Below are 27,867 nucleotides of genomic sequence, written 5' to 3' on the forward strand. Positions count from 1 at the left end.
ACGCAGACTCCCTACTTTTGCTTTTTAACAGGGGTAGGGGTGAGAAATCTTGCTCTCCTGTCCTCTCGCTTTGGCCAAGTCAGATAAACGTTTCTCTCTCTCCAGGCATGATGCCCCAGCATTTTGGCTTTCCCTGCACAGTGGGCACACGAACCTCAATCCTGAGAGGTGATTCTGCAACACCAGTCCTGGCGGCAGCCTGCACGGATGGCGCACAGTAGGCCCTCACGAATTTGCTGAATAAAAATTATAAATTCCTCAGATTTCCTCGACGGGGTTGAGAAGGAAATCCTAGTCTACTTAATTTAGCCATACGAGGGCGTGGCAGCTTTAAGCACTGACCTTCTGGGGGCATGCTCTGGGAAACACTATCCATCCTCAGAAACTTCCATGTAATGCTTGACTCTCTGCTAACCGCTCTACCTTAGTGCAGTCCCTCATCTTCTCTGGCTTTTCAAATACCATTTTCACTCATCCTCTGCCTCCAGCTCCACCCTGAGTTTGCCCCCACCCAGCCAACAGAGTGACTTTTCAAAAATGCAAAACCAGCCATGCCCCTCCCCTGGCCTGAATTCTTCAGTGCTTTCTCATCCCCTTCAGGGTCAAGGTCAAATGCTCCAGCTTGGCTCCGAAGGCCCACCCTGGTCTGGGACCTGCTCCCCCCATTCACCTAATCACCATGTCCGCATCAACCAGTGCGTCAGCCATGTCAAAACACTCACCCTTCGCCCCGGGGTTTGACATGGCCTCTCCCCTCCGAGCCTTTGCCCGGCTGTTCCCTCTGCCAGGACTGCCCTCCCTCGCTTCATGCATTCTTCCAAAGGCTTTGCTGACGTGCCCAGTGATTCATGGGGCCCCACCACCTCACGCAGACAGAATGCAGACTCCCCTCCCTGTGTCCAGAGCACCCTGTAACCTTCTACGTGAGAGAACCTGATCATATGCTCACAAGTCTGTGTTTTTGTTTCTCGACACCCTGGATACATGAATACCGCCTAGGGTACCTGATGCATAGTAGGTGTGCACCCCCAAAAATAGTTTGCCGACTGATTCATTCATTTATTGACTAATCACTAGACCCCAAGCCCTGGGGACAAAGAGAAGAATGCGACGAACATGGTTGAAAAATGAAATAGGATTCTACCCTCTGCTTTCTCTGCCCCTCTGGTGCCTCGTCCTCTCTCTGGCCTTGGTAGTTCTCTGTGCGTGGTACAAAGATGGAGCCCATGCCAACTCCTTCTGAAACCCAGACACAGCTGGGTGATTCTGGAGGATTGATGGGTAGGAGGATTTAAGGTCTGCTGGGCATGAATAGTCCTGAACTGTGGGGGGTTGCTCTGGGCACTATAGAGGGTTTGTTAGCATCCTCAACTTCTACCCACAAGATGCCAATAGTACCCCCACCTCCCCGCACCCCACACCTAGTGGTGACAACCAAAGTGTCTCCAGATGCTGCCACCTGTCCTCTGGCTGCAAAACCACTCTTCACTGAGAACTACTGGGTTATAGCAATACCAAAGAATCTGACCCAAAGACAAATCCAGTTATCAGAAAGAGAAGTGATTGCAAGTGTAGCCCAGAGGTTAAAAGCTTATGGTTCTCATGAAAAGAAAAAAGCATTGACCTATATGCTTAAGATTTATAGGCTTTATTGGATCTGAATTGTATTTTCATATAAAAGCAAAAAAGAGGCATATAAGAAGAGGTCAAACTGACAGTCACCAGAGGGCCCGCGGTGTGGGACAGGTGAAAACAACACCAGGATGCATCTGCACGGTGACAGGCGATCACTGGACTTCACGCAGTGATCACACTTGTGAGGAGTGTAGACGTCAGGTCACTGCAATGTACACCTGCAGCTAGGGTAACTGTATAGCAGCTACGCTTAAATAAAAATCTTTAAAGAAAGGAAAAAGGAGGGATGATATTCTATATCTTTCTGGGGTGATTCTCATAGTCTGTATTTTGATAGGGGCTTGGGTTTCACCACTATAAGCATTTGTCCAGAGTTAGCAAATTACACTTGATATCTGTGCATTTCATACAATGTAAACTTGATCTCAAAAGATAAACATTTTGAACAGATATTGAACTACAGTGAATTCTCCACATGGCAAACAATTTAGGGGGGATGGTGCTGATTAGGCAACTTCTTTGGAATACATAAAAAATAAGATGATTAGATATGGTGGATTTAAGATGGAGGGATGGAGGGATGGATGAGTGGAAGGGAGGATGAATGCATGGGTGAGTGATGGACGGATGATGGGATGGGTGAATGGGTTGGCGGGAGGGTTAGTGGATGGGGGATGGGGGATGGATGGACAGATGTGTGACAGAGCAGGTATGGCAAAGTGTGAATGCAGAATCCAGGTGTTGGGTGTCGGGTACATGGGAGTTTATTGCAACATTCTTTCAACTTTGCTGTATGTTTGAAAATTTTATAAGAAGTTATTGGAAAATAATACTTTGGGCTATATGCTTACATTTCTGCATGATGTTGTATATACGTTCTTATTTCTTAAAAATTGGAAAAATATATAGTCTGTATATCTTTGGGGTCAGGTTCACCTCTGATCTGGTTGTGTCTTTTTTTGTTCTGAACCTACCTTCTCTCCCATCAGCCTGGGGTGGTGATTTATTGAGTTGGAGTTAAGGCACAAGCTCTGGAGTCAGACACAGGACTCAAATCAAATCTCCACCCTGCACAAGTGTGCAGCTTTCGATATGACCTCACTTTCTCTGCATCTCAAACAGGACAAAGACAGCACTTACTTTGCAATGCTGCCTTTGAGGCTGAAACGAGAAGCCTCGTACCATGTAGCAAAGCCTGTGCAGACAAGAGGTGGCACTAAGCATGCTTATCTGGGAGCACTGTGAGATGACCACCTTCTGCCGTTAGCCTGGGGAGCCTTTGAGGGACTTCAGAGAAGCAGAAGTGGGTGGAGGCCCGGCTAAGGAAATAGGTTCTTATAATTATTTGCAATTTCCAAGTCTATTCATTTTACTTTCTCCAGATGAAGCAGCCTGAGAAATAGGGATTCAGAGGCACGTCTGCTCGTCCTCACTTGCAAATCTGGACAATAGGATTATGATGCCTTCTAGGACTCACAATGGGTTCTCCAGCCCTCAGCTCAATGCTCTGTTACACATACTAAGTCACTGTATCCATATTCTGAATTACACGAAGGTGGAGGCTAAGATGATGGAGGTGGTGGTGTGGATGACTCAGGGCAGAAGTCTCAAGTCATAGGTTGAATTGTGTTCCCCCAAAGATGCGAAAGTCCTAACCCCTGATACCTGTGCATGGGACATTATTTGGAAATAGGATCTTCACAGAGGATCAGGATAAAATGAGGTCATTAGGATGGGTCCTAATCCAATATGACTGTGCCCGTAAAGGGGGGAAGTTTGGACACAGAGACAGACGTGCCCGGGGAGAGCACCCTGTGAAGATGGAGGCTGATGCACCCACAAGCCAGGGAAAGCTGGGGGCTGCCTGCAAACTGCCAAAAGCCAGAAGAGGGCCATGGAGTGGACACTTCCTCTTCAGAAGCTCTCAGAAGGAGCCAGCCCTATCCACACATTGACCATGAGCTTCCAGACTCCAGAACTGTGAGATAACACACTTCTGTCGTCAGAGCCACCCAGTTTGTGGTACTTTGTTACAGCGGCCTTGGGAAACTCATACACCTGCAAATAGCAACAAGAAAGTCAGCAGTGTGACCGGAGGGGAGGAGACAATGATTCACTTCAAACTGACAGGTGTTTGCCAGGTGCTGTGCCAGGTATGAAGGTGTAGCAGTGAAAAAGAGTCACAGTCCCCACCTTTAGGGGGCTTAGAGTGATGGAAGGAAGCAGGTAGTAAATAAGGAATAGCTCACATGTCACTGTGGTGGCAAGTGACTTACAAGGTGGGGATCAGACAAAGGGAGGGCAGAGCAGCCTTTGAGGCAGAAGTTGTATTCAAGGGGATAGAGTCCCAGAGAGAATCTGGAGAGAGAGGCGGCAGGGTTTGGAAGGCGGTGGGCCCAGGTGTGGTTGGCAGAATAATGGCCTCCCAACGTTGTCAAGTCCTAACCCCCTGAGCCTGCGAATGTGGCTTTACATGGCAAAAGGGACATTGCAGATGCTGCCATTGGGGCCCACTGACCTGAGCTCTCTCTCACTGGGGTTCTGCAGCCCACGAGGTGCAGGGCCTGGTCAAGTTTACCTCTCTGAGTCTTGGCTTCAGACCTGAGGACGTGTGGGGAGCAAGGGAGGAAACTGTTGAGAAGAGACAGTCTTGTGGGTGATTAGAAGGCCCCAGGAGGCCTTGCAGAAGTTCATGAGGGTGCTGGGCCATCCTTACTGCAGCGACCACAACCTAGCACTTTTCAGCACTTCTGACTTACCAGGTCCTTTCTTCTGAGGCTCACGGAGTTTCAATGACTTGCCCAAGGTTCCATAGCCATAACTAGGATTTGAACCTGTGACTCCTACAACTTAGACCACACACTTTCTCTGGCTTCTCAGGCCATGCAAGGGTTGACTTCGGATTCACATTATGTCCCTCTCCTCTGTCTCTCTCCACTTCAGTCACCCTGGCTATTTTTCAAATTCTCACTCATTGTCCAGCCTCCCACCACCTCCCACAGGGCTTTGCACAGGCTACTCTCTCCATTTGGAGAATTCCTCCTGCTGTGTATCTGTCCGATTCAGCCTGAGGATGACAGGACTCAGGTGCCCCCTTCCTGATCCAGCACTGGAAACACCTCCCTGGTACTGACCCCTTCTTCTCTGTACATCTCATTGCAATGCCGAACTGCACACAAACTTTATGGTGGTCTGATTAGTATCACCTCCCCCACCAGAATCTAAGCTCCATGAACGCCCACCCGGGTCTGCCTTCCTTCCCATCTGAGCCCACACCCCATACAGTGCTTGGGCACAAAGTAGTGCTCAGTAAATAGTAACTGCATATGTGTACATGTAAAGACACTTCTGTGACACTCACCAGGCATCACACAAGTGCTTTAACGGTACACACTTAATGGTGGAGAGACAAGTCCATTAAGAAGGCACCAACCCAACAGCAGCCAAGAGCCCCATGCAACCACCTGAAGTGTGGCCAGTACAACAACAATAACAAAGATCCTGAATTTTTTATTTTATTTATTTTTACTTTATTTGTCTATAGTGAGAAAGAAAATAGCTGTTAAGAAGGGCTCCTCGTGGCTGATTTGGCTCAAATTTATAAGCAGCCTAGCAGCCATTGCTCAACAGGGTCCTCTAAGGCAGTTTGTGCTTTAGGAAGAAGCCTGCCCTGAAGTGTGCTTGGCTCCTTCCCTCATCCACCTGCCTGCACTGTGTTCCTGCCAGCCACGCCAGTGCTTTTTGGTGTGGAACGCTGAAATCATGTTTCAACCAGTAGGACTGAGACTTTCCCCATCCCATCAGAATTGTGCAGCCATATCCTAGTTAGCATCTTCACCAACCAAACTGGCTCCATTCTGACCAATCAGAAGGGTGCTTTTTGGACCAATCAAACTGAGAATTGGAGTCCTCATTTGCATGAGAACAGACCAATCAGAGACCAGAGGCAGGAAATTGAGTCAAGTCCTCAGTGGCTCTGGGATGCACTTCCAGTTTCCCCAGCTGGAACTGGAGCACCAAAGCTGTCTAGCCAGACCAGAGTGGAGTAGCAGGAGCAGAGCAGAGCAAGCTGTCTCACAGAGAGGCTGCCACGCAACAGCGAGGTCACCTCACCCCAGGGCCTTCTCTCCACTGTGCTGAGTCCTAACTGAACTGTAACACTGAGTTGTTTCACAGCCCTGCTTGAGCTATTTTCACTCAATAAACCCTAACTGAGCTGCTTTCACTGAACAACATCTCCCCCATGACTGCACACCCCAAATTAGGGACTCCTGCTGGCACTGAACTGGCTCCAAAGGCCACCAGTTAACACATTTAAATTTGAAAATTGTCCCTCAATTCAGTTATTAGAAAACTTTTAAGTTTGTTGGGGACAGCTTGGGTACATAATCTACTCTTTCAACAGTAAGATCAAGTATTTCCAACAAAAAAGTGGCTAGTCCAAATTGAGATGTACTGTGAGTGTAAAATGCACTCGATTTTGAAGACTTGGGACAAAAAAAGAATGTCAAGTGCCTCACTAACCTCACTACTAGTGAGGTCTTATCAAGTTGAAATAATAATATTTATCACAATAGCAAGATTGTTGATATCAATATCAAAAATAACATTTACCAAGTTGAAAGATAATATTTTGCATAAATTGAGTTAAATAAAATATACGTTAAAGTTAATTTCACTGTGTGTTCCGGCTATTGTAACAAAATATCACAGACTAGGTGGCTTTTAAACAACAGAAATTTTTTCCTCACAGTCCTAGAGGCTGAAAGTGTGAGGCCCTCTTCCAGCTCACAGATTTCTTGGCTCCTAACATGGTGGGAGGGGCCAGGGAGCTCTGGGGAGTCTCTGCCATCAGGGTGTTGATCTCATTAAGGCTGAGTCCTGATGACCTATCGGCTCCCAAAGGTCCCTCCCCTAATGCTATCGCCTTGGACACTGGGATTTCAACTAAGAATTCAGGGGCTTGAGGGACACAGATATCCAGACCATAGCACCTGTTTGGTTTTACTTTTTAAAATATGGCTTTTAGAAAAAACTTAAAGTTACACATGTACATCCCATAATACTTCCACTGGGCAGTGCTGTACTAAAATTACCCTCATTTTATAGAGGCACAAACTGAGACACAGAGAGGTTGAGTAACAAGCCCAGTGAAACACAGCCGGTGAGTAGCTGAGTCAGAGTCTGAATCCAGAACATGTGGCTCCAAAGCCAGTGCACTTAGCCACTGTCACAGCCCCAACATCCCTCACACGTTAGTGGGGGAAGCCTGTGATAGGGCGGTACCTGGAGATCAGCAGGCCCCACCCACATCCCGGAGGGAGCCCTTCCGCACCGAGATTGTCTGCACTGGGCCGAAAAGCCAGGAGTTCAGTCACACGGCTGTCCCTCCACTACAGACACCCACCCAGGGTGGATCTGCATCTTCCACCTCACACACCAAGAGGGAAATATTTTTAAGCATCAAGTTGAGGAAAAAGTGAGGTGTGGAACAGAACACAACTGTGTTTCTGGATGATTGGGTTTAAAGTAAACAAAACTTTCTTCCTTTTTCTCTTTGAGTGTGACTGGCCCCAGGGAAAGAGCCGAGGCCACCACCCTGCTTCCAGGGACACCTGTCCCACACAGAAGGGTCCTCAGCTGGTCAGAGTCTCTGGGACTCAACCCATTTCCTGAGACTTCAGGGGCCAGCTGCTCAGAAAAAATACAGAAAAGGAATGTCAACTCTTTCCTTTGACTCTAGAGAGTTTCTACTTAAAGCCACGCCCACCTGTCAGGAAAGCCAGAGTGACCTTCAGTCAGAGATATTTACCCCACATTTGTACCACACACCCAGATGCAGTCACTCACAGATCCTCACCTCCCACTGGTGTGCTCCCCGGGGGAAACAGACTTAGAAACGTACACCACTGGGATCTTCACTGACACCCTCCACCCACGCCTACTCACTTAGAAACCTTCCACCATTGTTACTGGTCTCACCAAGTGCATCCTTTTCAGGAAAATTCACAACCTGAAGCAGACCTGCAGGTCTCCTGTGCAATTGTGAAATCTACCCCAGGGGCCACAAGTCACCCCACACCTGTTACAGAGTAACAGAGCTCAGAAGGGATGGGTGAAAAGGTGGGGGAGAATAAGAAGACAGACTTCCAGGTATAAAACAAAGAAGCCATGAGGATGTACAATACAGCACAGGGAATGCAGTCAATAATACCTTAATAACTTTGGTGGTGGATGCGTACGAGATTATCGTGGTGATCACATCATACAGTATGTGGCACACTTGAAACTAATACAATATTGCATGTCAACTATAATATAAAAATGAATTCAAGGTGGTCCATAGGCATATGAAAAGATGCTGATCCTCATTAATCATCAGAGAAAGGCAAATTAAAACCATAACGAGATATCATCTCTTATCTGTCAGAATGGCTCCCGTGCATAAATCAATAAGCAACACAAGTTGGCCAGGACGTGGAGGACATGCAGCCACTGTGGAAAACCGTGTGGGGTTTCTTAAAAAATAAAAACTAGAAAAATGCTATGACTCAATAATCTCACTTCTGGGTATTTATCTGAAGAAATACAAACCACTAAATGGAAAAGAGACATGCACCCCTATGTTCCTTGCAGCATTCTTTACAATTGCCAAGCTATGAAGCAGCCCAAGTGCCCATTAATAAAGGACTGGATAAAGAAGCTATAGCACATACATACAACAAACTATTAGTTAGCCATAAAAAAGAAGGAAGTCTTACCATTTGTGACAGTATGGATAGTCCTAAAGGGTATCATCATAAGTGAAATAAGTCAGAGAAAGACATATACCATGCAATTTCACTTGTATGTGGAATCTAAAGAACAAAATAAAGGAACAAACAAAACAGAAACAGACTCATAGATCCAGAGAACAAACTGATGGCTGCCAGATGAGTTGAGGGTTGAGTGAAAAAGGTAAAGGATTAAAAAGTGCTGATTGGTAGTTACAGAATAATCATGGGGTCCTGGCTGGTGTGGCTCAGTGGATTGAGCACCAGACTGAGAAACAGATGGTGGTTGGTTTGATTCCCAGTCAGGGCACATGCCTGGGTTGCAGACCAGGTTCCCAATAAAGGGGTGTGTGAGAGGCAACCAGGCATTGATGTTTCTCTCCCTCTCTTTCTCCCTCCCTTCCCCTCTCTCTAAAAGTAAATAAATAAAATCTTTAAAAAAAATCATGAGATTGAAAAGGGAATTACAGTCAATAATACTGTAATAATTATGTATGGTGCCAGGTGGCTGCTAGAATTATCAGGAGGATTACTTCATAAATTCTATAAATGTCTTACCACTATGCTGTGCACCTGAAACTAATGCAAAATAGTACTGAATGTCAACTGTAATTGAAAAATTAAAAAAATAAATATTGAAAATTGTTCTCAGAATAGATGGTATATATAATGGAATATTATTTAGCCATAAAAAGAAGAAAATGCTGCTCTTTGAGATAACACGGATGGACTTGAGGACCTTATGCTAAGTGAAGTAACTCAGACAGAGAAGGCAAATATTAAATGCCTTGCCTGTATGTGGAATCTTAAAAACAAACAAACTCATAGGTACAGAAAAGAGATTGGTGCTAGCCAGAGGCTGGGGATGGGGAGTGGGCAAAGTGGGTGAAAGGGGTCAAAAGATACGAACTCCAGGGAGGACTGGGGGTTGGGGGTGGGGATGGGGGTAAAAGACAGAAAACTGTACTGAAACAACAATTAAAATAAAAAAAATAAAATGAGGAAAAAAGGATACGAACTCCTAGTAATAAAAGAAATAAGTCCTGGGGATGTATAGTTAACAATACTCTTTTGTATGGTTGATAGTTGCTAAGAGACTGAACTTAAAAGTTCTCATCAGAAGAAAAAAAAACAATTTATAACTATGTGTGATTAAGGGTGTTAACTAGACATTACGGTGATCATTTTGTAATATATTGAGATATCAAGTCATTATGTTGTACACTGGAAACTCACATAATTATATGACAATTATATGTCAAGTTTTAAAAATGTAAAAATAAACAAGTTCTTACTCTGGAATGTGTTCACGTTCACCCCCTTCTGCCTAAACACACTTCCCCAGCAGATCCTCAGCACCGACGCCTGCAGCGGCCTGGACACAGCCCACCCAAGCGCAGCACCAGGAGCCGACCCCCACCTGCTGGAAGACTCACAGGCCAACGACAGCACCGCTCGCCAACTGACCTGCCCGCAGAGACACAGGAGGCGCTGCGTGTGGACACACACCAGCTCACGCGCACACCCCTGACCAGCCCCACCTGCCCACAGGGCTGTCCAGACCGGTGACTTCCAGCCCTCCTCATCTCACGGCCCACACAAACCAATCACTGAAGTTCTGCGGCACACTGAAAAATGCAGTTTTTGCCAATCTGGCTAAGAAAATTGGTATAACTTTGATTCATTCACACAGGACAGCCATTGTTGTGTTGACTGGTGTCATTTATTTTTAGTTCAATCATCTCAGGGAACAGAGGACGGGCATTGCATGTTTTAAAAATTCTTGTGGCCGGCTGGTTGGTAATCACTGATCTGGACCTTCCTGAGGAAACAAGTACGCGTAAGACCAAGGGCGTGGACACACAGGCAGACCGAGTTCTGACACTGCTCAAGCCCTAGCCAGAGACCGTTTATCCATCCCCCTAACAGACACGTATTGAATGCCTGCTGTGTGCCAGGCACTGTGTGAAACATTTAGGATTCATCAGTGAACAAAACGAAGATTCCTGTACTGGGAAGCATGGAGCACCTGCAGCACCTCGTCCCGGAGAGTAAGGAAGTGCTCAGAGGTGGACGGGCACGCGCCGTCGGACCAAGGAGCCAGCCTGAGAGAGCTCCCACTTAGCCTAAATAATGTGGTTATCAACGACACCCCATTTGATGCGACAAGGATTAATAGTTTATGCTGACATAAATAAGTGATGAATAAATTACTAACTGAGGGGAAGAGAAAGCTGTGCTTACAGTAGAATGCCAAGTAATAAATGCGGAAGGAATGGTAGTGCTACAGAACCCAGACAGGAGTGACCGATTCGGCGGGAACCACCAGGGCGTCCATCTGACTGGGCTGCGGGGTGCCCGGGTATTTGAGCAAGTATTACTCTGGGTGTTTCTGTGAGGGTGTTTTTGGATGAGATTTCCATTTGAAATGGTAGGGCGAGTAAAGCAGATTGTTCTCTCTCACGTGCATAGGCCTCACCCGATCAGTTTGAAGGCCTGAGTAGAATAAAAAGGCTGACCCGTCCCCAGCAAAGAGAGCTGTTCTCCTGCCTTACCCAGTGGAAAGGTTGGCCTCCCACTGGGACATCTGCTTTTCTCTGCTGTGGCACTCGAAATGAAACACTGGCTCTTCCTGGGTCTCAAGCCTTCTGACTTTCCTGCTGGAACTACACCAGAGCTCTCCTGAGTGTCCAGCTTGCTGACCCACCCGGCAGATCTTGGGACTTGAGAGCTTCAATAACTGAGTGAGCCAAGTACTCAACTCCCTCTCTGTACACACACACACACCCCTTTATTGTTCTCTTCACTTAGGAAGTTCCAAGTGTTTTAAGAGCTCTGTGCCAGAAAGGAAATGAAGACCAAGTATATATTCCTTATTGTAAATCACCATAGCACGGAAGGCTATCTGGCTGGTGATGAGGACTCTGCTCCACCGAACTTTCAATAAGCTCAAGGACCTTCTCCTAGCCCATGTGTGTATTTCCACTTTAGCAAGAATCCTAAGTCAGTTTAACAAGAACCCTCCACCCTGATGATTCTCATATCTAATATCCAACATAATAGTATAATAATATTTAACATCTAGTTGGTTTAGCCAGAACCCTCCTTACCCCTAATGTTTCCTCTGGGTAATTTTCCATTGATTAACGTCTACCTGGAGCTTTGGCTGTAAATTCCCACTTGCCCACGCTGTGTTTGCAGGTGAGCCCAGTCTCTCTTCCCCAGTGAAAATTTCCATCAAAACGGTCCCTGTGCCTATCTCGATGGCCCCCTTAAATAAACTCTTTCTTACCGTGCTTTAAAAGGTGTCATTAAGTACTTTTTTCTTTAACACTGGCAGAATGAATGAGTGAATGAATGAACACCCTTTCAAAAATTGGTGTGCCAGCCATTAACTTCTGCTAGTGTCTTCTTGTGCAGCCCAACCATTGTTGGGCCGAGCAAGTGCTCAGTAAAGGGCAGCTGTGGGTACCTTCCTGCATTCCTGCTCTCCGGCCTCACACATCCTAGGGGAACCGGAATTCCCCAGTTCTTCACTCACCACACACACACGGCCCCAGAACTTTCTCTTAGACCCCCTGACCCAGATGCAGGAGACTTCCCATCATTCCAGGTCAAAGCCTCCTTTTTCTGGCTTCCTCCAAAGTGACAACCAACCTGTGCTTGTCCCTTTCCTCTGCTGTGAGTTTTTACCCCCAGGCTTTCTGAAAAACTAACCTGGGCACCACTAATTTCCCTTCCCAACCACCTGATGCCCCTACATCCTGATGTACCCGCCCCTTTTCCCAATAGCCAGATGCCAGCAAATCCTTTGAGGTCTTTAAAACCTATCCACGAGTCAACCACTTCTCACCATCTCCCTGGTCTGGCCATTAGGTCTTTCTTCTGGAGGACCACAGAGCCTCCTAATGGCCTGTTTGTCCGCTTCCCCCACAGGTCTGTCCTCCACGCCCCCATAGCCAGGAAGGGGTTGTTATGAACAAGTGTCAGGGCACCGTGGCCAGAGCTTTATGGCCCTGCACTCCTACCAGAGTAAAAGCCATATTCCTCACAATAGCCCAAGACAACCTATTGATTTATCCCCCACCCCCTACTGTCCTTACCTCACGGTCCCTCCACTAATTCCTTTTCCCCGCCGTTCACTCTGCTTCAGCCACTCCGATCTCTCCACTGTTTCTCACTCCTCACTCCTGCCTCAGGGCTCTGCACGCACTGTTCCCACTGCTTGGAACATCCTTTCACCAAATACCTGCAAGGCTCCATTCCTACCTCGGTCAGTCCTTCACCCAGATGTCATCTTGTCAAGGACCATGCCCACCCCACACCGCCGTCCCCCCCTTTGTCTCCCCTAGATTGTCCACAGCACTTACTCCCCCCACACAGCGCCTTCCCTCACTTGTGTGTTGGCCCCTCTGCTCTGAAATGTCAGCTCCAGGAAGGCAAAGGCAGTGTCCATTTTGCTCTCTGCTGCATGCCCTGTACCTCACATACTGTAGGAGCTCAAAAAGTGTTGTAGGTGAATAAATAATGAAAAAGAGCTTCTGCTCAAATCCTTCCTTCCAGTCATCTCTCTCCCCCGCCCTTGAACCATCCCTAAGTGTTCTCCCTACTTCTCCCTCCTTCCTTTGAAAATCCCCATCTCCCTCCTAAAGGAGGGTGTGGACCCCCTGGTCCTAACTCCCAGACCCCACCTCTGCCACTTACGGGCCATGTTTCCTGGGGAAAGTGTTCAATCCTTCCGAGCCTCGGCCCCCTCAACTATAAGACGCACACAAGCAGAAATTCTAACTTCACACGCTGTCCGGAGGGTTACATGGGAGTGGTTACTGATGTGAAGCCCCCAGCACAGTGGTGATCCCACTGTGAACCTCAAGAAAACGGTGGAATGAGCTGTTGCAATAATAATTCCTACCTAAACATGACTAATAATTATAATGCTTTACATCATCATTATTAATAATAGTGACATTACCCCTTATATTGACTTCCAGGTCACCCTTACCCGACTACAGATAATCAGTAGACAGGGAATAAATGAACAAATGAATGAATGGGTGGTTATTGAACTTTTGTGGGGGGAGATCACGGGTCCCAGTGAGAAGTGAGTAAATGGTCCCTTTCCCTGACAAAATGCCATACATATGACATTACACACGGCTCAGAAGACTGAAGGTTCCTTTCATAACTCCTCCAACCACAACCTTTTGCCATATGGTTTTCTAGCCACGGGAAGCTGTTTCTTTTTTTTTTTTTCATTGTTTTTAGAGAGCGAGGAAGAGAGAGAGGAGGGTAGAGAGAAACATCGATTGGTTGCTTTGCATATGTACCTGGACCTAGGATCGGCGCCCAGACTGGGGGTCACATGTGTCTGCACTGGGACTGAACCCGTCATCCGGGTATGTGCCCTGACCAGGAATCGAACCCTCAACCCTTCAGCTACAGGTTGATGCTCCAACCAACTGAGCCAGGGCTGCTTTCATTTTCTCAAGTGTCACAAGGATTTCTTAGGCACCGGGGGCCATACCTCCCTCAAAAGCTTTATGTCACAGCTTCCTCATAACCTAAGGCAACTGTTACCACTGTCTCCTCACCTCGTCTCCTGAAACCAGGCTGGTCTTGTTACCTCTGTGAGGGCAGAGGTGACAACGGTCACCGTGCCACAGCGTCGTCAACAGCAGCTTCAACGAGCACACACTCTGGCACAGCCCCTGTGCTCGCCACCCCCACACTGAGTGACACAGTTCATTCTTTAAAACCTCTCAACATTTCCCTAAGTGAACATTCTGGAGAAGAAGTAGGAGGAGCCCTCCCTGAAGAGAGCGACCAGTCCCCCTAAGGCTCTGGTCTGACTTTGTGGTGATTTCGCATACTTTGGGAGGCTCTCAGAGGCCAAAGACATCTCAACATCCTTGTTATACAACATTTTTTAGAGAAAAGTCTGCACTGTCAGCACCAGAGTCTGCCATGCACCAGGCGGCTGTCTCTCCAGGACAACAAACAGGGTCAGCAGCACCCAGGCCAGGCCTGAGGCACCGAGGTGCAGCCCTTAGCCAGCTGTGTGGCCCTCCCTGAGCCTCAGCTTCCTTATCTGTAAAATGGAAATAAGAATAATAAAGCCTCCCCAAAGGTTTTGTAAGGGGGGGGGGCGGGGCTTAGGGGCCGCCTGGCTCAGACCCAAGGCTCCCTAGAGGCCCTGCTTGAGTGAGGCCCCAAATCCTCTCTGGCTGCTGCTCAAGGTCTGCTGGCCCCACCCACCCTTCGAGCTTTATTTTTCACCCCTCCCCACCCCCTACCCTTCCTCCCACATGCTTGGCATTCCTGCAGAGCTGGCCAGTGCGTCACAGGGGACACTTACACTCGGTGATATCTACCCTGAAACCTTTGCCCTTTGCCGATGCTGCCCCCTCACAACAGCGCAGGGCAGAGAGGACAGGCATGGGCATCAGACCCCGACACCCTGGGATGCTATCCCAGTCCTACCTCTGGAGGGCTGCTGTCCTTCAGCAGGCGACAAAACCACTCTGAGCTATAGTTCCTCCCTGCGGAGTGTGGAGAGAGTCCAGGGCGCCTTACAGGTGCCGACTGAGCACGAACAGTGGGTGGGAGACGCACAGGGACCCAGGAGGTACAGTAATAACAAACAGTATTATTATATAAATTAATAACATCAACATTATAATAGGAATCAATTAATGTTACTATATTACATCCAAATATATAAAAGTTATATATTTGCTACATATGTACTATGTATTTAATTAAATAGCATATGTAATTATATCCTAGAATTATAAAATATACAATGTCATGCTATATTATTATATTATATAATAATGCATAACATAATTATTATATGTATATATTTTGTATATAACATATAGTGTATTAACGATATATCATATTATTATATATAATTTATATTCTATATACACTTTACATTACATTATGAATATATAATGCTATTAATGTATAAAATAAATGTGCCCCGAGCCAGGCACTGTTCCTGGGGTTCTGCGCATGTGAAGTCATGGAATTCTCACAACAGCGCTTCCGTGTTGGGCACCGTCTAATGGACCACAGGACATTTCTGCAGCAGCAGACAGGTTTCGGACCTTCCAACATGGTGACAGCTAGTCCTGTACAGTTATTAAACTCTCATAATGTGGCTACTATGGCTGAGAAACTTAATTTTTACTTTTATGTAACTTTTATTAACATAAATTTAGCCGCATGTGACTGGAGGCTACTGTGTTGAGAAGCGCAGCTCTGCGGCCCTTTCTCTCAACCACCGCACTTCACCTCCTGGTGTATAACGTCTGCCCGCGATGCCAGGGGCTGGCTGGCTGTAAGGAAAGCGTGGTTGGCATACCAATGCAGAGGTGTAGCCTTGACTGCCATAGAGGGAATATGAGGCTCCCATTTCCTACTCGACTTGGAGATCCTAACTCCAGGTGAATATTTCACCTTCCTCTAAACTCTATTTCAAGAAGAAACAGCAGCACAGCTGAGGAGGAGGGGCACTGGGTACTCTGACTCACCACCCAGGAGGTGATAGGGAGTGGTGGGGACTGTGGCAAATTGAAGAGCTCTTCTGGCCCCCTCTAGAGGGGAACAGAGCTGTGGCTCTGTTTTTGCCGGGAGGCGCACCTAGAGTGGCTGAAACGTCAAACTTTCCAAAAGAAATTGGAAACCTGGAAACTTTATGAACTATGAGTCTTAAAATATTGGTTAGAAATGCAACTCTTTTAAGACACCGTGAAGCAAAATAAACACACCCTTGGGACTGAATCAAGCCCTAGGCCATTATTTGAAAACTTTTGACTTAAATCAGTGGTTCTCAATCTTGACTATGCATTAAAATCTCCTGCAGAAGATTTTTTTTTTAAAGAAAAGTACCAATTTTGGGTGGAGCACTGGCCTAGGACTGTTTTCAAAGCTTACAGCGGTATTCAGATAGGCCCTCAGGCAAGAGAGCCACTGAGTTAAATATCTTGGACCCCTCATGCAATAAACATTTGTTGCATGTTCATGTGCCACATTTTGGGACAGGAACAAAGGGGGCACTTGAAAAATGGGATAGAAATGCAGGCAAACAGGCACCTCATCTCTGTCTCCCCATCTCCCTGTCTCTTCCCCTCCTTCCCATCGCCTCTGCCCTTTTCTCTTCCTCTCTGTCCTTCCTTCCTCCCCATCTGCTCCCCCTCTTCCTCCTCCCCTGCCTGCTCTTCCTGACTTTCCCTCTTCTTTCACCTCTGATTACCTCTCCCCTTCTCTCTCTCCCTCTCTCTGTCTATCTCTATCTCTGTCTCTCTCTCTATCTCTCTCCTTTTGAATCTATCACTCCTCACCCCTGTCATCCTAAAGAGTGAGGAGGCAAGAGAGGAAAGGCAAGCCAAGCTGCTATTTACTCCCATCATTTCCTTCTACCTTTTCACTGACATTCGAGCCCTGAAGTACCCGGGGAGGGGGGTGGCTGAAGCCTGTAATGACTCCTTGGCCGGCCTTGTTGAGCCTTGAGCTGAGCAGCTCTGATGCTCTTTAATCCTAACCCAACAGGACTAGCCAGGAGGCTTGCAGGGCTGGAAGAAGCCTTCAGATCACTTCCTCCTGTAAGACCACAAAAGCAGAGCTGCAGAGCAGAGTTGAGAACAATAAAGCTATGTTCGCAGGCGTGGGGAAAAGGAAGGAGGGAGGTTGCCCTACAGGGAGCAATTTATTTTCCTTCAAAAACCGGAGGGGAGCAAAAATGTGAGTTGGAACAAATGGAGGCTTTAAGATGGTTACTTTCCAGCTTTGTGCCAAGGGCTGTGCTCCCCCGGGGCTGCTGGGAGCAGGGTCAGCTGGGGCACCTTTAAAGTGCACCTGGGTTTTCAAGATTCCCACTCCTCTAAGACAGGTAAGACCACCTTTACTCATGTTGTTTCTCTCCTGTTTGTTTTATCTGGCATCTGAGCTCTGGATGGGGGTGCTCGGGGGCTGGAAGTATAAACTGGGAAGGCCTGGACAGAACAGTCTCTCTGGTCCCTGTCCTCTAGCCGGGCTCTCTGGTTGAGACACAGGCCATGTCCAGAGCTCAGAAGGGGTTTGATACTGCCCTTCTTTGCTCAAAAAGCTACTATTTGTCTGTCCATTCAGCCAATAGATATGAGTGGGACCCCTACCCCCCAAAAAGCAACCAACCCAGAATTATACTCTGGAGAGTGAGCCCCTTTGCAGTACAGGCTTCCCCCACTAGGTGAGCATTCTAGGAACCCATCTGTATCAGTGTACCAGCTGGCGTTGTTGTGAGAGGCTGTGCTCAGCTTCAGTGAATTCTTTTTTTGAAGACTCAACACCTTTGCCCATTTCATGATGGGTGATTTACGAGTGCACCTGTCCATACCTTGCTGAGTGTTCAGCAGTTTTTGACCAAAAACGGCGTGACTCCCTTGCTCCACCCTTCCTAATCACCCGATCTCTCTCCAGTGGCTTTTCTCCCTGCCGCCCTCCGCCCGCATGAAAAACAGTCCTCAAAAGGGAACGTTTTGCCGATGTGGAACAGGTGAAACAAAAAATGGCAGAAGCACTAAAAGGCATCAAAATCGATGAGTTCAAAAACTGGTTTGAACGGTGGAAAAATTGCCTTGAGAGGTGTGTTGCATCAAATGGAGAGTACTTTGAAGGTGACTGAAGTTTAAACATATGAGAATAAATACACAATTTTTTTATAAATAAATTCTGGCTTGGGGGTCCCCCTCATATTGTGAGTGTCTAATATAGGCTACATTCTATGCTAGAAGCTAAGGGTTCTATTATTATTACTATCATAAGAAAAACAGCAAACACAGATTGCCTATTCTGTGTCCCTTACATGTTCTAGAAGTCGTTCAATCTTTCTTGAAACCCTCCTGTTTCTGGGAGAAACAGAGGCTTGGCCAGACCCCGAGTCACATGGCCCTGCCAGGGCGCACACCCGGGCTGCCGGTGCTCTTCACTACCTTGCACCTCATCACCCTCACCGAACAGTCTAGGGGGAGAAACATAATTCATAAACAAACAGGGTAACTTCAGATATTGAAATAGTCTGACGATTCCAAAACAGGGTATTTTCTGCATTATTACTTTTTGAGAGGTCACGCTGTCCTTGGGAGAGCTACAGAGACAACACTGAGGCAGGGCAAACAGCAAGTGCAAAGGCCCTGTGGCCTGAACCTCTCCAGAACAACAGAGACCAGTGGAGCTGGGGAAACGGGCCGCGAGGCAGGAAAGCAGAACGCAGCAGTTTTGGGCCATGGGACAGATTAGGACAGGAGCCCAGGGGCATAAACTAGGGAGTGGGAGGCAGCTCTGTAAGCATCCTGGGTCTCCATCCAGTTGCCCTCGCCCCAGACCCTTCGCACCCTTGCCCCTGTGAGACTCAAGCCCTGAGAATTCTCTGCCGTCCCCTGAATGACAAACACAAGGCAAAGCAGCTTCACCCCTCCTCTCTCTGCTCCTGCACTTACCCTGCTTTACCTTCACATTCTGGACTTGTCTGTGTTGGGACAAATGAAAATTAAAAACAAGTGGCTTAAGTCTCCCCATCTCCCCATTTCTGTGGGAAGGTAGTGGCCTAACTTCAGTGGGAGCCAAGCTCCAAACTGCAAAACCACCCCTGTCCTGGAGTGAGGAGAAACTTGGCTTTCCTGTGGGCGAAGCCCATTGGCTAAAAATAGCTGGTCTCCCCAGTCACCAGGGTGAATCTTGGACGACCTATGTGTGACACACGGTGTCAAGTTGTCTGACTAGAGGATGAATATCATTTACCTCGAAAACATGAAGACTCCGCCATCTCCCCTTGTCCGTGGGGATGTACTCCCAGACCCCCAGTGGATATCTGGAACTGCGGATGTCACCGAATTCTGCATCTACGTTATTGTTCCTATACATACACACCCATGATAAAGTTTGATTTATAAAGTAGGCACAGTAAGAGATTAACAACAATAACTAATAACAACATAGAACAATTATAATAATACATTTAGTAAAAGGTATGTGAATGTGGTCTCCCTTTCTCAAAATATCTTACGGTCCTGCACTCACCCTTCTCCTTGTGCTGATGAGAGACGATGAGATGCCTGCGTGATGAGACGAAGGCATGTGAGTGAGGCAGTGGGCCTTGCGACCCGGTGCGGGGCCGCCGCTGACCTGACCGTGTGTAGCAGACACTTCACGGCTCTCTCCGGCTTACCTGAACCGCCAGCACCGCTACTCTCACACCGTGGGGCCATTTTTAAGTAAAATAAAGGTGCATTGAAGACAAGTACTGTGATACCACGACAGGTGATTGATCTGGTTACCAAGACGGCTGCTAAGTGACTAGCGGATGGGGGGGCATCTGCGGTGCAGGGACACCCACCGGGCCAGGGGATGACTCACATCCTGGGCACGCAGAGTGGGGCATCTCGGGATGTCATCACACTACTCAGAACAGTGCCCTTTAAAACTCACAAATTGTTCATTTCTGGGACTTTTCATTAAATATGCTCAGACGGCAGGTGACTGCAGATAACCGACACTGTGGAAAGTGAAGCCATGAATTAGGGGGACTAATGGGCTGTGTCTGCCCGGCTTTGTGAGAGGGGAGGGTTCTTCTCTCCCGGTCTCTTGCTGATTGCCTGTGAACTGCGTCACACTCTGGTTTAATGCTTCGGGTTTAATGTTTTTTCACTATATTTCCTCAGCACATGCACATTACTTCCTACTTTTTCCTAGTCTACACAGTCCGTGCAAGATTCCCAGGAAGCCAGAGATGGCCCAGTATGTTCTTATAGTCTCACAGTGACATAGTGGGCTCTGTCTTCAACTCCGGGCTCAAATCCTGTGTGGTTCTGGACAAGGGACTCAATCTCTCTGTGCCCAGGTTCCCCCTTTCGTAAGTTAGGGTTCTGTAAGACAGCACCTGTTTCAGAGTCACTCCAGGACTAATGGGGTGAAGGGCTTAGCACAAATCCCAGCAGAAAGCAAGCATCTTAGTTAACAATAATCACCCTGCCTTCAGGGTCGCTCCTGCTCCCTGGGCGAGTGCCATGCTGAACCCCAGCGCTCATGACAGTGCAATGGTGCTACACTCCCAGTAAAAGCCAACGTTGAGTCCTGACCGTGTGACAGACTCTGGGCTAATTCCTTTTTATTTTTTAAAATTGTGATAAAACACACCTAACAAAATTTGCTATCTTAACTATTTCTAAGTGCACCGCTTAGGGGTTTTATATACATTCACACTGTTGTGCAGCCACTGCCACCACCGATTTCCAGAACATTTCTTGTCATCCAATCCAAGCTGAAACTCCGCCCCCACTAAGCACTAACCCCCACCCCCTCCCCCAGCCCCCAGCCCCCACCACCTAATCCCTGTCTGTGGATCTGACTCCTCCAGGGACCTCCTGTGAGTGGAATCACACAGTGTCTGTCCTTTTGTGTCTGGCTTGTTTCACTACTGCACGATTCACCCGTGGTGTAGCAGGTGTCAGAACTTCCTTTCTTTTTAAGGCTGAACACTGTTCCATTCCATACGTGTGTACATTTTATCTAATCCAGTTCTCTCGTGTGTGGATGGACATTTGGGTTGCTTCCACCCTTTGGCTGTTATGAACAATGCTGCTCGGGACATGGGTGTACAAGTATCTGTCCAGGACCCTGCTTGTAGTTTTTGTGGGTGTATATCCAAAAGTGAAATTGCAGGATCATATGGTAACTTGTTGTAAATGCAGATTTCTGGGCCCCACTCCAGACTTACTGCCCCAGAAACTGTTTTAGAAAGTCCCCAAGAAAGTGCTAAAATGCTCTCAAGTCTGGGAACCCTGCAGCAAAAATTCCTTCTTTCTCTTACTCCACATCCCTCTACCAATGTGTGGGCTAAGACCCTCACCCCTGCCTCAAGCCAGGCCAGTGCAAGACCCCTTCTGACAATGGGGCCCCTTTCAGGGCTCACTGCTCACCCCATCTTCTTGGAAAAGCTTCCTCTGAGCCCACACCCCAGCTGTCTTTACTTTCCCAGCACCTCTGTGATGAGTTGAATGGTCTCCCCACCCAAAGTCATCCGTCCAAGTCCTAACCCCTACTACATACACCTCAGAATGTGACCTTATTGAGTAGAGTTGATGCAGATACAATTGGTTAAGTTACGATGAGGTCGAACTAGAGCAGGATGTGCCTCTAATCCAATATGACTGGCATCTTAGAAAAAGGAGAAATTGGGACACACACACACACACACACACACACACACAGACACACGCAGCACATAATGTGGAGGTAAGGCAGAGACTGGAGTGAGGCTGCTGGAAGCCAGGGACCCCAAAGATTGCCAGTGACCACCAGAACCCGAGAGAGAGAGATTTCCCCCCGTGGCCTCAGGAGGAGCCAGGCCCCCGACACCATGATCCCAGACTTCTGGCTTCCAGAACTGCGAGATGATAAATTTTTGCTGTTCAAACCCTGCGGCAGCCCTAGGAAGCTCAGGCCACTTCCAAAGCCCTCATTTCTCCTACTCTCTCTCTCTCTCTTCCTCCCCGGCACCCCTTGGGGACATCGCGGGCCTGCTGTGTCCTCAGGGCCAGCAGGGTTGCATGATAGGGACTCAACAAAGAAATGCCCCAGTGACTGAGTGACCCTCCCCAGAGCAGCAGAGAGAGAGTAGGACCAATATAGAGGGAGGAGTTCTGGATCTGGCCGCACCTCTCCGGCTCGGTGGTGCTGGAAAACCCTGACCCTCTCTGCACCTCAGTACAATGGGGCCATCAGAGAAGCTGCTACTCTAAGGTCCCTATGTTATCATGAATCCCACATGCCATCTCCTTCCAAATCTGCGTGGACAGTGTGGTTTCTTCTGAGTACCACATACACAGAGAAGGTCCCATCTGTGCCCCTCGGCCCACCAGGATGTGCCCTTCCCACTTCTGACAGGAATGGCCACTGCTCATTGGCCTTTCATGCCAGGCATTACCCCCATGATGCCCTGCAACCTAAGTGCTGTTAGCATCATCCTGTCCATTTTGCAGGTGGGAAAAACTGAGGCTTAGAAAGGCCAAGTCAAGTGGCCTCAGAAGTCATAGCCAGTGAGGGTTGAAATGGGGATTCAACCCCCAAATTTGAGCCTTCAGCTACCATCCTTCCTAACCCCAGACAGATTAGATCTAGGTTATAAAATAAAAATTTACAGAGGGCCTACTGTGAGCCAGGCATTATTCCAGGCACCAGGAACACATTAGTGAACAAAGCAGTGTCGCTGCCTTCATGAAGCTCACAGGTTAGGAGGGAGATAGACAAACAACTAAATAAATAACAGTGGAATGTAATACTGGGTGAAGAAAAGGAGAGTAAGAGCATTAGGGGAGAGAGGTGTTCTCTTTCGGTGACATGTCTGGAAACATGAAAGAGAAGACCAAACTAGAAAGGGAGACCCAGTGCAGTTGACACTGTAGGCCATCTGGAATGAGCTCGGGCCCTTGCACACCTGCATCCCCTCCTCCACAGTGGACCAGAACCAGCAGAAAGCCCTTACCTGTGGGCAGCAGGTATCTCAGGGCCAACAGCACCAGGAGCCACGAGCCGGCCATTCAAGGCATCAGGGAGATGTGAGGGCCACTCTTTGCCCTTGGTACAGTCACCCAGCTGAGCTCACAGTCATGTCCAGCACCCCCTCCCCAGGGCCGGGCAGCCAGGTGTGTGATCTGGTGGGTATCAAATGTGCCCAGGCCGCCTAATCCTTCTGGGGCCGGGTGGGGCAGGGAAGGTCTCTCTTGCCTGTTCCCAGGCCCTGATTGGTTCCCTGGGCTCTCAATTCAGCCTGCCTTGGTTCCCAGGAAGACAGGGACCCATGGGCGTGGGGAGCTGCCTGCCAGGCTCAGCCGCAGGTGTCAGGGAAAGCCTCCGTCCGGCTGGCGGTGTTTCCTCCCCGTGTTCCCAGGACCTGGGCCACATCACCACCTTTGTGGGCTGCGAGCACTTTTCCCTTCTTGAGCCCCTTCCTTCATCATGTCTTTTAAATTATATTTTACCTCAGCCTCGGCATAAAGGTAAATATAATTCATGGCGATGTATATTTATTTTTTCCCTTTGATCTCAAAAGAAATGAAAACATTTAGGGGAGCCCCCAAAACTTTCATGGGCCCCTGGCACGGCCCCTTCTAGGCCTGAAGGACAAGTCAGCTCCGCCCAGCCCCTGAGTCCTGGGAAATGCCTCCTTGGAGGAGGAAAAGAGGGCGTGATGCCTTCCAGATACCTGTGGCCTCTTGTTGGTGACTCAGAGCGTTCATTAAAAGCTAAAATTCCCCTCTGGCAGCCATCAGGTTATTGCCTGCATCTGTGAGCTTGTTTCTGTTTTGTTTGGTTTGCTTTGGTTTTTTAGATTCCACATGTAACTGAGATCATGTGGCATTTGTCTTTCTCTGTCTGACTTATTTCACTCAGCACGATGCCCTCCAGGTCCATCTTTATTGTTGCAAGTGGCAAGGTTTCATTCTTCTTTATGGCTGAGTAGTATTTCATTCTGTGTCTGTACCACACTGCCTGGGGGATGGGTGATAAGAGTAAAAGGAAATAAGAGGCACAAACCTCTAGTTATTTAAAAAACCCAGTAAGTCATGTGATGTAATGTGTAGCATAGGAAAAATAGTCAGTGTTATTAAAATAACCTTGCACAGCAACAGATGGTGACTAGATAACTGTGGTGATCACATCATAATGAAGATAAATGCCGACTCACTTTGTGGCATGCCTGAAACTGATGCAATAGTGTATGTCAACTGTACTTTAATTTTAACAAATCACAAATCTATGAAACAGTAAAACCGAGCACTTCCCAGACCTGTGCGATGGAGCCCTGGCTTTAAGAACAGAGAGGTTAAGTTGCCAAAGCCTCATGGCCGTTTGGAAGGCAGGCCCGTTGGGTGCTGCGGAGCATGCTCCTCACGCTGTCCTGTGCCTCCGCCTTCCTGCGGGGACGCAGCAGAGTGGTGTGGGCGTCCTCTGTGATCTGAGGCAGCTCAACCTTCTCAAACCCTGGTTTCCTCACCAATAAAACAGGGATAATAATAACACCTCCTAGAGCTGCAACAAGGCTCTTTCTAAAACTTTTAGAATAATTCACATTGCTAATAGCAAGCACCTTGGAGAATTAGTTGTTGAACAATGAGATGATTTGTTTATGATAGCCATTTTCACCAATAAAAATCAAAAGTATTTAAAAAAACAATGAAATGAATAGTTCAGAAATACATGTTAAGAAATGGGGCTACAGTGGACCCTTGAATAACACAGGGTTTAGGGGTACCAACCCCCCACAGACAGAAATTCATATGTAATTTTAAAACCCTCACCCAAGGATATGCTTTTATTAATTTTTAGAGAGAGGAAGGGACAGAGAGAGAGAGAAACATTGATGTGAGAGAGAAACATTGATCGTTTGCCTCCCAGATGCACCCTGACTGGGGACCAAACCTGCAACCTTTTTTGGGTGCTCGGTCGATGTTCCGGCCAAAGGAGCCATCCGCCAGGGCTCATGTGGAACCTTTGACTGCCCCACACTGTTAAGAACCTACTGTGGATGGAAACTTACCAATAACACAAACAGTCAATTAACAAATATTTTGTATGTTATATGCACTGTATATTGCATTCTTACAATAAAGTAATCTAGAGAGAAGAAAATGCTAGTAAGAAAATCATAAAGAAGAGAAAATACACACAGTACTGTATGTATTTATTGAAAAAAATCCACATAAAAGCAGACCCATGCAATTCAGACTACATTGTTCAAGGCTCAGCCGTACGAAGGAGAATGGAGAAGCATCGAGCAAGGTGCTAACAATCACAGGCAGTCTTATTTTATTGCACATCACAGGTGCTGCATTTTTTTTTACAATCTGAAGATGAGGCCCTCCACCGGCAAAAAGATGACAACTTGCTTTATTGCTATACTCACTTTATTGTGGTGGCCTGGACTGAACCTGCCAGGTCTCTGAGGTCTGCCTGAATTTGCTGAGTGTTGGCTGCATGCTGGGCTCAAGGCAAAGCCTTTCATGTGATGTTCCCCCTCAAACCCGGCCAGACCCCGAGGTGTAGATCAGTGCTTCTCCAACCTCAGGTGTACACGAGCCACTGGAACTCAGAATATGCATTTCTGACAAGCTCCTGGCTCAGGCTGCAGGTCTGAGGGCTACACTTGGAGTAGTCAGAGGTGTTTGCAGTTTTCAGAGGAGGCAAACAGAGACCAGGGAGGCGAAGTGGCTTGCTCCACCTCGCACAGCCAGTGAGGGTCAGGGCTGGAATGGGCCCCGGGATCTGACTGAAGAGTTCCGACAGCTGGGCTTTGTGAAACCCCACCTGGAGTCTGATCGGAAAGGGCCCTTGCACCAGGCAGAAGAGCCGTGTCTTGTTTTGGGCCCTGGACAGGCACTGAGATGTTTTAAGAGAGCAACAGCAGGGTGAGGCTGGGGCTCTAGAAAAAGTCCCTGATGGCCTTGGTAAGAAAAGTTTGGAAGGAGAGATCCTGAGGCAATGCATGGGAGGAAATTGAGGAAGGCCTTCCAGAGGAGGCACTTGATTTCTTTGAATGAGAAATTGCCCACTAAGCTCCTCTTCCCGCATGCAGCAGCCAGGGGCAGGGGTGACAGGTGTCCCTGACCATGCATGAGTTTTTTTGCCACACCAGACCTAGAGCCCAGAGGGTCTGAGCCACAGTTTTGGTTCCTGGGTCCTCCAGCTCCCTCAGACACACTGGGAAGCTATAGCTCTCTCCCCCTTGGGGAATGTAGGAACCCTGGCCAGAAGTGGCATTAGTAACTGAGCTGTCCCATTGTCCTTGAGCTGCGACTCCATTGTCTCCTCCCACTTGACCAAGAGAAATGCCCAGGAGTGTCGGGGATCGGGGGAGGGGTTTGAGGGGGGGGTGCAGGGCAGTTGCTGCTGATCCTGCTCAGCTCCCTGTGAAGCAAATGCTGGGTCTGGGTCCAACAGAGCCAGGACTTCAGGGTCAGGCTAGGGGTTGGGTTCCAGGGTTTGGGCCTCTCCCCAAATTCTGATGTGTTTGCTACACACATCAGCCCCCACGTAAGCACAGTGGTTAAGAGGACAGGTTCCGGAATCTGATGCCGGAGTTCAAATCCTGACCTTGTACCATGCTAGCTGCATAACCCTGGGCAAGTTACTCAATCTCTGAACCTCTATCTCCTCATCTGTCAATGGGGATGAGAAAGAAATTGCCTCATAGAGGAGCTTCGTAAAGCAGTTGGGACTGCCTAGAACCCAGCAGGCCTGCTCTGTATGTTTCAATAAATAAAAGCAGGAATGAATGAGAAACCATGGACCTAGCTCTTCCTGACCTTATTCCTGGGAATACAGTTCGATTCTCATCACACCGAGGGAAGGCAGGGCCTGGTGAAAGCTCATTTTGCTCATAAGGCAGCTGGGGCTTGGAGCTCATGGGCACACGGCCAGTGGGTGCTGGTGCCTCCAGGCGCCAGGCTGGGGCCAGACGACAACTTGGCATATGGCACTTGCTCTGGAGAGCTGCTGCATGCAGCATCCGGGGCAGTGCACCAGGAGCAGGAGAGCCTGGGTTTCAGTCCTACTGGGTGACCTTGGGCAAGTCACTTGACCAATCTGGGGCTCAGGTTTTTGTCCTCAAGGCAGAGATCATTCCTACCACAGAACTCCAGAGTTTAATGAGATACAGCAGCCTGTTTCCGGCTGTCATCACTGGAGGAGACCAGCACCTCCCTGGGGGGTGGAGGCCAGGGATGCTGCCCAACGTACAGGGTGGCCCCACATCTGAGCATTATCTGGCTTCAATGTCAAGAGCACAAGGTAGGAAAGCCCTAGGGTAGAACTTAGTCGTAGCTACTCAATGCACTCATGACTATTATTGGTAAGCAAAAGTGTCTTGGTGTGTGGGACACATACATGCTCAGGACAGACTAGCACCTGTCTTTCCAGGAACACGCCCCTCTCCACCAAGCAGGTCCCACGCACCTAACCCGGTGCTGCTGCTGAAAATATAATGTGAGCCCCATATGCGATTTCAAATTTTCCAGTGGCCACACTCTGCAAAGTAAAAACAAGCAGGTAAAATTAGTTTTGATCATGTGTTTTGTTGAGCTCAACATATGAAAAATGTGGTTTCAACAAATGATCAACATAACCAATTATTAATGAGATATTTTACGTTTTTTTTATATTAAGTTCTTCAAAATTACATACTGGCCCCAAACCTATGCATCTTCCTCCCCAGCCCTAAAACAAGACATAAACAAGTCCATGTACTCCCCAAAAGCCAATGACTGGGGTTCATCACTAATAATGATAACTGAGTGCCAACTGTTTGCCACTCTGCCCTAGGTCCACCTGCCTTCTCATGATTAATCATCCAATAACCCAATGAGGAGATTACCGTTATTATTACTCTTGTCCCCATTTTCCGAGAGAAAATGAAGGC

General features: G+C 47.9%; 1 long non-coding RNA gene across 1 annotated transcript; it reads right to left on the minus strand.

Annotated features, from left to right (window-relative positions):
* Positions 1-2,840: 2,840 nt before the first annotated feature.
* On the minus strand, positions 2,841-9,023 carry LOC118501999. Its single transcript, XR_004904670.1, has 3 exons — positions 8,877-9,023; positions 6,428-6,433; positions 2,841-2,851 (listed from the first exon to the last, which is right to left on the minus strand). It is a non-coding gene; the product is annotated as an uncharacterized LOC118501999 (long non-coding RNA).
* Between the last annotated feature and the right edge of the window lie 18,844 nt (positions 9,024-27,867).

This window comes from Phyllostomus discolor, chromosome 8 (assembly GCF_004126475.2).
Source record: "Phyllostomus discolor isolate MPI-MPIP mPhyDis1 chromosome 8, mPhyDis1.pri.v3, whole genome shotgun sequence".
Classification (NCBI taxonomy): Eukaryota; Metazoa; Chordata; class Mammalia; order Chiroptera; family Phyllostomidae; genus Phyllostomus; species Phyllostomus discolor.